Genomic DNA, 11,305 nt, shown 5'->3' on the forward strand with positions numbered 1-11,305 from the left:
GGGAAACAGTCATCAGCCAATCTCAGGCCATGTGGTTCCAAGGGACTGACTCATGTCTCCAGCTCCACAGAAGGGCAGATGTGCAAGGTCTAGGCAATCAACATATTCCATCCCCCTGGCCATGATGATTGGTTCAGTGAGGTGCATGTAAACCAGGCCTGGCCAATGAGAGGCAACCCATGACTTGGGTTTCTGCCTAGAGGAAAGAAGCTCTTTTTTCATGGTGGTGTTGGCAACACCGAGGATCTGAGCCCGGGAGAAAGAGGCCCACGAGTAGAAACTGAGAAACTAGCATCACAGAGGAAAGCAGAGCCAAGAGCTGGAAAGAGGTGGCACCTGACAGTATCTGTGAACCCCTGGCCCCAGCTGTTTCTGAAACCCAAATTATCCCTGGACCTTGAAGTTATGCAAATCATTAAATTACCTTTTTTGTTTAAAAGCAGTTGGCGATGGTTTTTTGTCACTGGAAGAGAAAAGGTTTCAACATTCCCTTTTATTCCAGACTTCCAGTTTTCCTTTTTTCAAACAATTCTGCTAAGTTTCTTCTGTACTGTGCCAGAAAATATACTGTATTTACAAGGATGTTCATTGTAGCATTGTTGGTAGAAGCCAAAGAGTGAAAACAACCTGCCTCCACCAACAGAGGATGAGTTACGGATAAATGAAGTGATAGACCAGATTTGCTTCAAAAAAGAGATGAAACAAGATTGGCCAGGTGTTGATAATTAGCAAAATTGGGCATTGGACTCATGGAATGCCATTATACCATGCACTCTTTTGTATATGTTTGATATTTTCCAAGATAAAAATTGTAAGAATTTAAATTATGATACATCCATTAACAGAATATTCTATGACAGTTAAAAAATGAAATAGACCTATATGTGCTGATACAGCAAGAGTTCCAAGACATTGCTGCACACAAAATATAGGGTATATCACAGCGTAAACAGTATTATTTTTTTCTCTGGACTTTGGATGTAGAAAATTAGATTAGTCATTAGATTAGTCATGGTACGCTCACATCATTGGTCCAAGTATGATCTGCTTTTATTTAGTTAATTAGTTTTAATAATATAGTAAACACCTATGATCCCACCATCTAAAATGAAAACTAGGACTTTGAAAATAATCTACAGGCTATTGTACAATATGACATGTATAATATGTTTAAGAGCAGCATTAGAGCAAAAACTCTTGCTCCACAAGAACAAAAACTTGGAAATAGCCCAAATTCCCATCAACAGAAGAATGAAATGAATATATCTGATATATCTATGCAATGAAATATTAGACAAGAGTCAAAACAGGTGAACGTCAATGACTCACAACAATATGAGCAAATATTAGCAATATACTATTATGTGAAAAAAAGTAAAGAAAGGTCCCAAAATGTTATATTCATTATGATACTCTTTTCTAAAGAGTATTTTATAAAGAGTATTTTGTCAACTGAAGTGACAAAACTAGAAAATTTAGGATTACATATAGATGCAAAGATAGTATACAAAGGGAAGCAAGGAATTCAAGATGATGGATAACTCAAACGGGGAAGGCAGGGGCATGAGATGGGGGAATCTTATGCTTAGATATTTCCTTTTTTGTAAAACAAAAATATATATGCATGTGTATATATGAATATATGTGACATACATATGCTGTGACTATATGCCTATATACATATTCTTATGTGTACGTATATACACGCTACATATATGTATATGTAGTAGTATACATATATGTATATACATATATGTATACTTATCTATGAAATATCTATACACACATGTGTGCACACTGTAAATCTTTGCAGGCAGTTGTGGAAGTATCTGTGGAATAAAGTGGGCTTGTTTGATCCAAAGAGTATATGAATTCTAAATTCTGATAGATTTTGCCAGATTGTCCTCCAAAGGGGTTGCCCTAGTTAACACTCTGCATCATCAATTCTTTCGTATCTTTCTTTTTTTTTTTTTTTAAGCTTCTTAATGCTTTATTATCTCTCAGGTGAGAATCTAATGTCATAGCAACATAGTTTGTGTCACCAGTTTAGTCAAATTTTTTTATATTATGAACTATTTTAGGCATAAGAAATAGCAAATAATGCAATAAGCAAATAATGTGGGGTGAGCACGCGACTCACCTTAGGAAATAACATATTACAGATATTATTGAAGCTTCTTGAGTTCTGATTTCCTCTATGCATACAGAATCAGCATGGAATTTGATTTTTCACATTTCTTTTTCTGTTTGAATATTTTTACTACATACACATGGATTTCTGAATAAATTCTTCATTTCCAGGAGTTTGGCTTGTTTTTTCTTTAGTATTTCAAATTCTTTAGTGATTTTTTTTCTTCCAGGTCCTGCAATCTTTTTACATATTCTTTGTGTTGGTTATCCAGTTTTTCTTGCAAGTCATTGAGTTTTCTTAAGATCGATGTTAGAAATTCTTCCTCTGTCATTTTAGGGTTCTGACTTTGGTTGATGTCCATTTCCAGAGAGCTGGTGTTCATCTTTTGGGGTGTGCTTTCCATTTGATTCTTCATACTTCCAGAGTTCTTTTGCTGATTCCTTCCCATCTGGTTCAATTGTTGCTTCTTGCCTTTAGATTTTCCTTTGGATGACATGCCCTGTTTCGTCTTGGAGCAAGTAGGTGGCTAAAATCTTATATAGGGTGAGATTCAACCACACCCTGTATGATGAGTCAATAGATGCAGTAAAAGGGTGTGCAGAATGACCTCCCTGTCAGTAGGGGGCGCTTGCTAGGAGGAGGAGCAGGCTACCGTGTTGGGTCCTGTAACCGGCTCTTGTTCCTTTGGAGAGGTACTTTAGTGCCTCGGGTGGTGGGTGGGGCTCTGGCACTTCCAGGTTCCTCCTTATTCTCCACCTCAGTGGGAGCAGGTCAGGGAGTGAGACTGGGCAGAGCTGAGTTGGGTAAGCCTGCCTTTGAGCACCACAAATGCTGTTAGCAGGGGTCAAAATGTCTGTTCTCTGCTTCTGGTCAAAGCTGCCAGGGAAGGGCTAGGATGGCCCCACTCAGCTGGAAAGTCAGCTTGTGGGGGTGGGGCTCTCTGAGACCTGCAGTCTGGAGTAGGCCTTGCTCCTCTCCACCCTCTCCAACTCCAAGGCTTCTCTTGGGCCTTTGCCAGCAGGCTGGACCTCACGCCAGTGGGTCTCCCCTGGCTGTAGTGTAGGCCAGGAGGTTCCCTGCCCAGGATCGCAGCCTGGGCTGGGCACAAGGTCCTCCCGTGGGAGGAGGGTTGCCTCTCAAGCACGCTGATCTGCCTCTGAAGGCACACACACCTGGCAGGGCTGGCGGGTAGGGAGCTCACAGTCTGAATACTCCTCAGTCTGCTGCAGGGCCCCCAAAGGAAAGGTTCTGTTCCCTGGAGATGCCTCTGGGTGGTGGTTAAATTGTCTCTCAGCAGCTGTGGATAGGGAAGGGGGAGGAGAGACTGAAGCAATATGGCGCTTGCTGATCAGCTCTGGTCTGTGCACAGAGAGGTGGCCAGAGGGAGCTGGGAGGCTGGTGCCCCGTCTGCAAGAGGCTCACCGCCCAGGTGCCACCAGCAGATCGAGATGCAAGGGAGGGGAAAGTTAACTGCTCCACCTACACTTGTTGCTGGTTTCCAAGCCTCTTGGGGCGGGAGCTTTCTCCTTTCAGCTGTCCTCTGCAACTTCTTCCTGTGGAGTCTTCTGTTGTCTCAGGTATCCTTCCTTCAGTTCCGCCAAAGGAGAAGCTCCAAGTTGAGGGCCTAAAAGGACTGTGCCGGTACCTGGTGCCGAGTTTGCGCTGCTCCTTTCCCGGTCCTGAGTCTTCTCTGAGATCCTGCCAACTACGCCAAAGTGTCAATGAAAAAAAGCCAAACTCTGTAAAATAATTTTAAAGAGATTTGTTCTGAGCCAAATTTGAGGACCACGACCCAGAGCCAAGCTCAAGAAGCCTTGAGCAGTGAACTGGAATTCTTTCGTAACTTTCAAATCTCATTCTCGTTATTGTTTCACTTCAGGTTGCTGTTTCTTGATTTTCCTCTTGTATGGAAACAGGGAAGATGCCCAGAGCAAAGAAAAAAGTAAGAGAGGTGGAAGTAAGGCCACTCACATGGCCATTCCTGGGGAGGGATTGTCATCTCTTTGGGACCTGGTGGCTGTGGCTTCTAAGAGCCTCAAGGGTCTAGGTGACCAGAGCCAGAGAAGATGGCACTGGTTCAAGCCAGTGTCCCCAGAACACAAAGGCAAACTTGTGGGCTACCTCTCCTTCAAGTCACGTCTGTGCTCAGTATTTAATTGCTGCCAGATTGCACCTGTATATAAATGAGAGGGTGTAGGAGGCCAGGCACCTCTATACTGTATAATTTTATTAGCTTGTTGTGGGTTCTAGGTCTTGGTTTTCTCATCTGTCAAACAAACAAGAGCAACACAACTATTTTTTTTTTTAAGGGTTGTCAAGGTCTACTTTACTTGGATTTTTAGTAGGTTTTATATACAGAAAACAAGGAACAACTATTAATATATCACATATCTCTAAGGTGTCTTTCAGCAATAAAATGTGAGATCTATCTGAATTCCACGTCACATTTGTAATGCCACCTTTTACATAGTGAGTTATTTCTCCTAAGTGCCCTCAAATTGAAATGATAAGGAATGCTAGTCTGAGTATTTATTCATTAATTCACAGAATTAATATATAATTTTTAAAGCACATTTTAAAGTTTCTGGCTTTGGAATTCTTTTTCATTTTTTTTTTCTTTTACTCAGCTTAGTCAAGCATCTTTTTCATTTTTCTTGATTTGCAAAAGATATTCTGGGAGGTAGATACTAGAGATTTCAAAATGAAACTATGTTTGATTCCATTGCTTTTAGCAAAATTTGGGTTTCTTGACTTTCCTCAATCTCCTGTTTCTTTGGTTTTATGGTGTCTGTGTGACTTCTTATTGCTGTTGCAGCTGTCGTTGAACTAGCCAGCTTTCCTGCTGTATTTGTCTGGAGTCTTTTGTTACAGGGATGGATCCAGATGCTCAATGGGTGCAGCCAGTATCCTTCCTCTTCTTGTTTATCTCATCTCAGCTTGTCTCTGCTTCTTTCCTGCGGTAGCACGATTTTCTAGCTGGCTGAGGAAAATAGCCACAAACAACTTAAATTTAGATAATCCTTACAGTTTGATATCCCAGAGGAAAAGAAAGATCTCTCTTCCAAATTGGAACTTTTGGGAAGACTCTGATTGGCCCTGCTTTGGTCATATGCCCACCTTTGAGCCAATCATTATAGCTAGGGGAGTGGAGTACTCTGATTGGCTGTTGTGAGGCATATGCCTGCCTATGTTGGGATGCTGAGCTCTGTGATTGACAGCGTGGGGCAGGAAGGGGTGGTTACCCATAGAAAGTAGTGGTTACCCATAGGAAGGGGTAGTTACCCATATTGCTGAGTCAATAATTCCTGTTCATTACTACCTCTCTGTAAGCTAACGATGTTTTCCACACACAGTGAATGGAGTATATATTTCTACATCCTCACCCAAACTGTCTTCTTTCCTATTAACTCACAGTTGTGCCAAGCTATCCTGTCCAATACATTTGAACAAAAGCAAGTAATGCCTTTATTTGCTTCTAGAATTTTCTCCCAATCCTTTTTGTTTTTTTAAACTTCAAATAGAGGTATAATCAGTGTAAAAGCAACCTGACTTGCCTATCTTTTGAAGGTCTAATGACCTTCATCATCAGCTTTTCTTGGCCAAGTAGGCATGTGATTACACTTCCACTTCAATTAAACACCACATCCTTACTTAGGATAAGTGTCCTTGTGGTCAAGGATGCTGCCCACGAGTACACTGTCTCCTATATATAATGCAGTATTTGTATTTCTCAGATCTTGGAGCTTCTTCCTCATCCTCACCTTAATAGCCTAGAAATGATAGTTTTACTACTTGATCCAATCAGTATCTACTCTGTCAGATTTCTTCTCTGTGTCTCTTGAGCCAAAAATGGCCTGTGGATGCCATTTATTTAGCCCCACACAGCAATACAAATCTTTAAATCTCTATTACAAATGTTTCAAAACCAGGAGATGCTATAAACAAATCGGGACTTTTGCACAAATCAGAAGATCTCTGAGTCCTGGGTCCACATTCCCCATAGCAACAATGTGCTGGACTGGTCCTCTCTGGTCTGACCATGCATTCCTCAGGCCACCACTCCCAAGGGTGAAGTCTTGTTGCCATTTACCATCTTATTTGCTGGTTACTTTTGCTTATAGCTGGCCTGCTTCACTCAGTTACATTCCCTGCCTGGCCCCTGGAGCATTGTTTGAGTTTATGACTCCTGATTGGGTGGCCACTGCAAATCAGGGACAGGTTGAAGCAAGGTTTAAACTACTGATGAGCTGGGGCCTAAATTGGCTTTCTGCCTCAAGGCTCAACACAGACATACATTGATGGTATACTTCAAAGGCCAAAGAGACACTTCTAAGAGTTCTGAAAGAACTGCCGCTACTTGCCTGTATAACGTCTATTGTACCTTTCAAGAGAATTATATGATGTTTAAACACAATAAACGAAAGTTTCCAGAAATAGATATAAATGCTGTGGAAGAATGCTAGCTTGTCTTAAATTTGAATCACCTTAAAGTGGCAAGAAGATATTCAAAGTCTTAAAATTATTTTGTAAAATACTTAATGTGTACTTATATTTTATTGAAATCTTTTATTGATTTCTTTATCCATCCTGTATAGTAGTAAATCTTTCCAGACAGACGGAGGAAATGAAGAAATGAAGCAAGGAAGAAAAAAAGGAAGGAAACTACTTGAATACAGGGACTGGCTAATCCATCTTTTAAGTTTAATTTTTATTATTAGATAATTAGAGGTTACAAACATTGTACAGAACAGTCCTGTGTGCCCATTACCCAGCTTCCCCCAATGATGACATTTTCCATAACTATAGAACAATCTTTTTTTATTATATATTCCATTGGCCCACAGTAACTGTTCAATAAAGTTTACTGAATGAATGTTTTCACATAGAAAATGAATGTTATCATCTATTGATTTAGTATGTTAGTCTTATTATTTCTTTTATTACTTTTGAATATGTAACATATGCACATGGAGAAAATTTGATAAGTACAAAGAATATACAGTTGTCCCTCGGTATCTATGGGGATTGGTCCCAGGGGCTCCTGCAGATACCAATATCCATCGATGCTCAAGTCCCTTATCAAACGGTGTCATATTTGCATATAACCTACACACATCTTCCTGTATACTTTATTTTTCTATTTTACTATTATTATTATTGTTATTATTTTGAGACAGAGTCTCACTCTGTTGCCCAGGCTAGAGTGCCATGGCATCAGCCTAGCTCACAGCAACCTCAAACTCCTGGCTCAAGCGATCCTCCTGCCTCAGCCTCCCAAGTAGCTGGGACTACAGGCACGCACCACCATGCCTGGCTAATTATATATATATATATATATATATATACATATATATATATATTTATTTATTTTTTAGTTGTCCAGCTAATCTCTTTCTATTTTTTTAGTAGTGACGGGGTCTCGCTCTTGCTCAGGCTGGTCTCAAACTCCTGAGCTCAAACGATTCGCCCACTTTGGCCTCCCAGAGTGCTAGGATTACAGGCATGAACCGCCACGCCTGGCCAGCCTCCTGTATACTTTAAATCATCTCTAGATTACTTATAATACCAAATACAATGTAAATGCTATGTAAATCGTTTGTTTTGCTATATTGTTTAGGGAATAATGACAAGAAAAAAAGTCTATACATGTTCAGTATAAACTCAACTATCCATTTTTTTTCCTGGACTTTTTGATTAGTGGTTGGTTGAATCCATGAATACGGAGCCCACAGATATGCAGTGCCAGCTGTACAGGAGAAGTAGGTCTCCGTTCATTCCTGGCCTCCCAGTTACCTAGATGTCTCTCAGAGACAATTATTTATTTGTTTTAAATGTCTCCTTCCATACATAGTTAATGTTTGCAAACCTTCATGTATTTGTTGTGTCCCCAACTGACCTCCTTCCATTGTAGCATATCATATGCACATCTTTTTCACTTAGCAGTATATATTAGAGATTGTTCCATATAAGTTCATAGAGTTTCTTCATTCTTTTTTTTTTTTTTTTTTTTGAGACAGAGTCTCACTTTGTTGCCCAGGCTAGAGTGAGTGCCGTGGCATCAGCCTAGCTCACAGCAACCTCAAACTCCTGGGCTCAAGCGATCCTCCTGCCTCAGCCTCCCAAGTAGCTGGGACTACAGGCATGCGCCACCATGCCCGGCTAATTTTTTCTATATATATTAGTTGGCCAAGTAATTTCTTTCTATTTATAGTAGAGACGGGGTCTTGCTCTTGCTCAGGCTGGTTTTGAACTCCTGACCTGGAGCAATCCGCCCGCCTCAGCCTCCCAGAGTGCTAGGATTACAGGCGTGAGCCACCGTGCCTGGCCTCTTCATTCTTTTTAATGGCTATTTAATATCTGTTCCACTATATATTAAATGGATATACTATAATTTATTTAACTAATGTACCATGATTTATTTAACTAATGCCCTGTTGAGGGACACCTAGGTTGTTTCCTGCCTTTTATTATTAAAAACAATACTGCGGTGAATATCCACATCTGGTTTTATACAGTCTCTTTAGGTACTAAAGCATATATTTATGAATTTGAAATCCTGGAACTTCTCTATTTGGTCATACAAATAGAACTTTGATGGCAGAAAATTTCCTGAAGCTTTGTGTGGTTTTTGGCCTAAGTCAGTGACATTTGCTAAAGGTCTGGCAGCTTTAACCAATGCTGATGCACCTGTTTTCAGTTATTTTCATCTGAGCTGTGTCTGATAAGTAGAGAAAGGAGTAAGTTACACCCAGATGATCTGCTAGGGATGTGCCACACCAGATAATGAATGTGCATCACTTCTAGCATTTGATCCAGCTTGCTGATCCTGTCCTTGCCCTAGCTGATTGGTCTTATCTCTTATTTGAAATTATTTTTTATCTCCCCTTACTGCCTGCCAGATTTTGGTGAAACTTCATTACTCAGTAAATACCTCCTTTCTAAACAGTTTCTCAATGCAGAGAGATGAATCATGTTACCTCTGTGTTACTGGCCTATGTCTTATTAACCATATCTTTCTTTTAAGCAGAGTTGTAAAAATCAAAACCAGTTTCTCTTCTGATCCTCGTCTGGGTTTTCATTGTAATTCTTGAGGAAAGGACTGTTGCTCTTCTCCACACTCCGAATTTCTTTTGGTCCCATGAAGCCCAGTGTTTCCAAGCAGCTGCTAACAAGTTGCCCCAAATGTCTGCAAAATGGGAGGGATACATGTCGATGACCTTATCACTCATTCATTTAGTCATTAATTCATGCAACAAGTATTTATTGAGTGCCTACTCTGGGCCAGGCAGCCTCGGCTTAAGTCAGTGAACAAGACAAAAATCTCTTCCATTATAGAACTTGTTCTCTGGCATATGTGCATGTGGGCATGGAGGACAGAGAAAAATAAATAAGCTAATTATTTATCATGTTAGAAGGTGATAAATGCCACAGAGGTGGGGGGCGCAGGCCAAGGGAGGTTGGGACTGGGACATGGGGGGCACATTGCAGTTTTAAGTGGAATAGTCAGGGTTGTCCTTGTTGAAGATGTGAGATTTGAGCTAAGGATTTAAAGAGTGGAGGATATACTTAGACAGTATCCTGTGTGTATGTGTGTGTGTTTACATGAAAATACCACTGAAGATTGAATTTTTTCTACAGCTGTATTAATATATAATTCACATACCATAAAATTCACCCTTTAAAAGTATACAATTTAGTGGTTTTTAGTATATTTACAAAGTCATACGATCATCACCATTATCTAATTCCAGAATATTTTCATCACCTTCCAAAGAAACCCATTCCTGCCTACCCCCCAGCCCCTAGCAACCACCAATCTACTTTCTGTTTCTATAGATTTGTCTATTCTTGGCATTTGATATAAATGGGATCTTATAGTGTGTAGGCTTTGGGGTTTGGTTTCTTTCACTGACCATAATATTTTCAAGGTTCATCCATGTTGTAGCACGTATCACTATTTCATTTCTTTTTTTGGAGACAGAATCTCACTTTGTTGCCCAGGCTAGAGTGCCGTGGCATCAGCCTAGCTCACAGCAACCTCAAACTCCTGGGCTCAGGCCATCTTCCTGCCTCAGCCTCCAGAGTAGCTGGGACTATAGGCATGCACCACCATGTCCCCGGCTAATTTTTTCTATATATTTTTAATTGTCCAGCTAATTTCTTTCTATTTTTAGTAGAGACAGGGTCTCACTCTGGCTCAGGCTAGTCTTGAACTCCTGACTTTGAGCAATCCTCCCGCCTTGGGCTCCTAGAGTGCTAGGATTACAGGCGTGAGCTGCCATGCCCACCACCATTTCATTTCTTGAAAAGTAATATCCCATTGTATGAATAGACCTCATTTGTTTGTCCATTTATCAGTTGATGGGGACCTGGAATTGCAAAGGGTCATACACAGATTGTAGCGATTGTCTTTCCCCCAAGGACTGATAGTGCCCAGTTGCAGTCAGCACTGGTTAGACTTGGTTTTGGAGAAACTAGAAAGCCAACCCCACCCCTACCCCCAACCAGAGCCCTGCTGTCTCAGAGTAACTCCCTCCTGAACTCTGTGTGGTCCAAACCCTGTAACACAGATCTGTGAATTTTTCTCGAAGTGCATTTTCTTTTCCACATGTTGAAAATATTTTTTTCTACTTTAGAATGTAACCTTGGTAGGTCGTTTACTCAACATAATTCTCAATGAGTTTTCTTTTCTTTTTAATATTTTGGGTGTGGTAGCAAGTAGAAGTGGGTCATCCTAACCAAATATTTGCAAATATCTGAACAAAGCCATTCTGGTCCGGGAAGGAAGGCTCCACATAGTAAGTGGGAATTGAATTCAGCTTTCAAAGGAAGGATTCAATTCTCAGAGGATTAGATGAGGAAGGAAAAGGCACGTTCCAAAAAGGGACAGTGAATTAAAAGTTTATTTTCTGGGTGACTGGAACCCCTGGGTCCTTGAGCACATGTTTTAGATATGTTTTTTTTTTTTTTTTTGAGACAGAGTCTCACTTTGTTGCCCAGGCTAGAGTGAATGTCATGGCATCAGCCTAGCTCACAGCAACCTCAAACACCTGGGCTCAAGCAATCCTACTGCCTCAGCCTCCCAAGTAGCTGAGACTACAGGCATGCACCACCATGCCCGGTTAATTTTTTCTATATATATTAGTTGGCCAATTAATTTCTTTCTATTTATAG

The sequence above is a fragment of the Microcebus murinus genome, chromosome 22 (assembly GCF_040939455.1).
Source record: "Microcebus murinus isolate Inina chromosome 22, M.murinus_Inina_mat1.0, whole genome shotgun sequence".
Lineage (NCBI taxonomy): Eukaryota > Metazoa > Chordata > Mammalia > Primates > Cheirogaleidae > Microcebus > Microcebus murinus.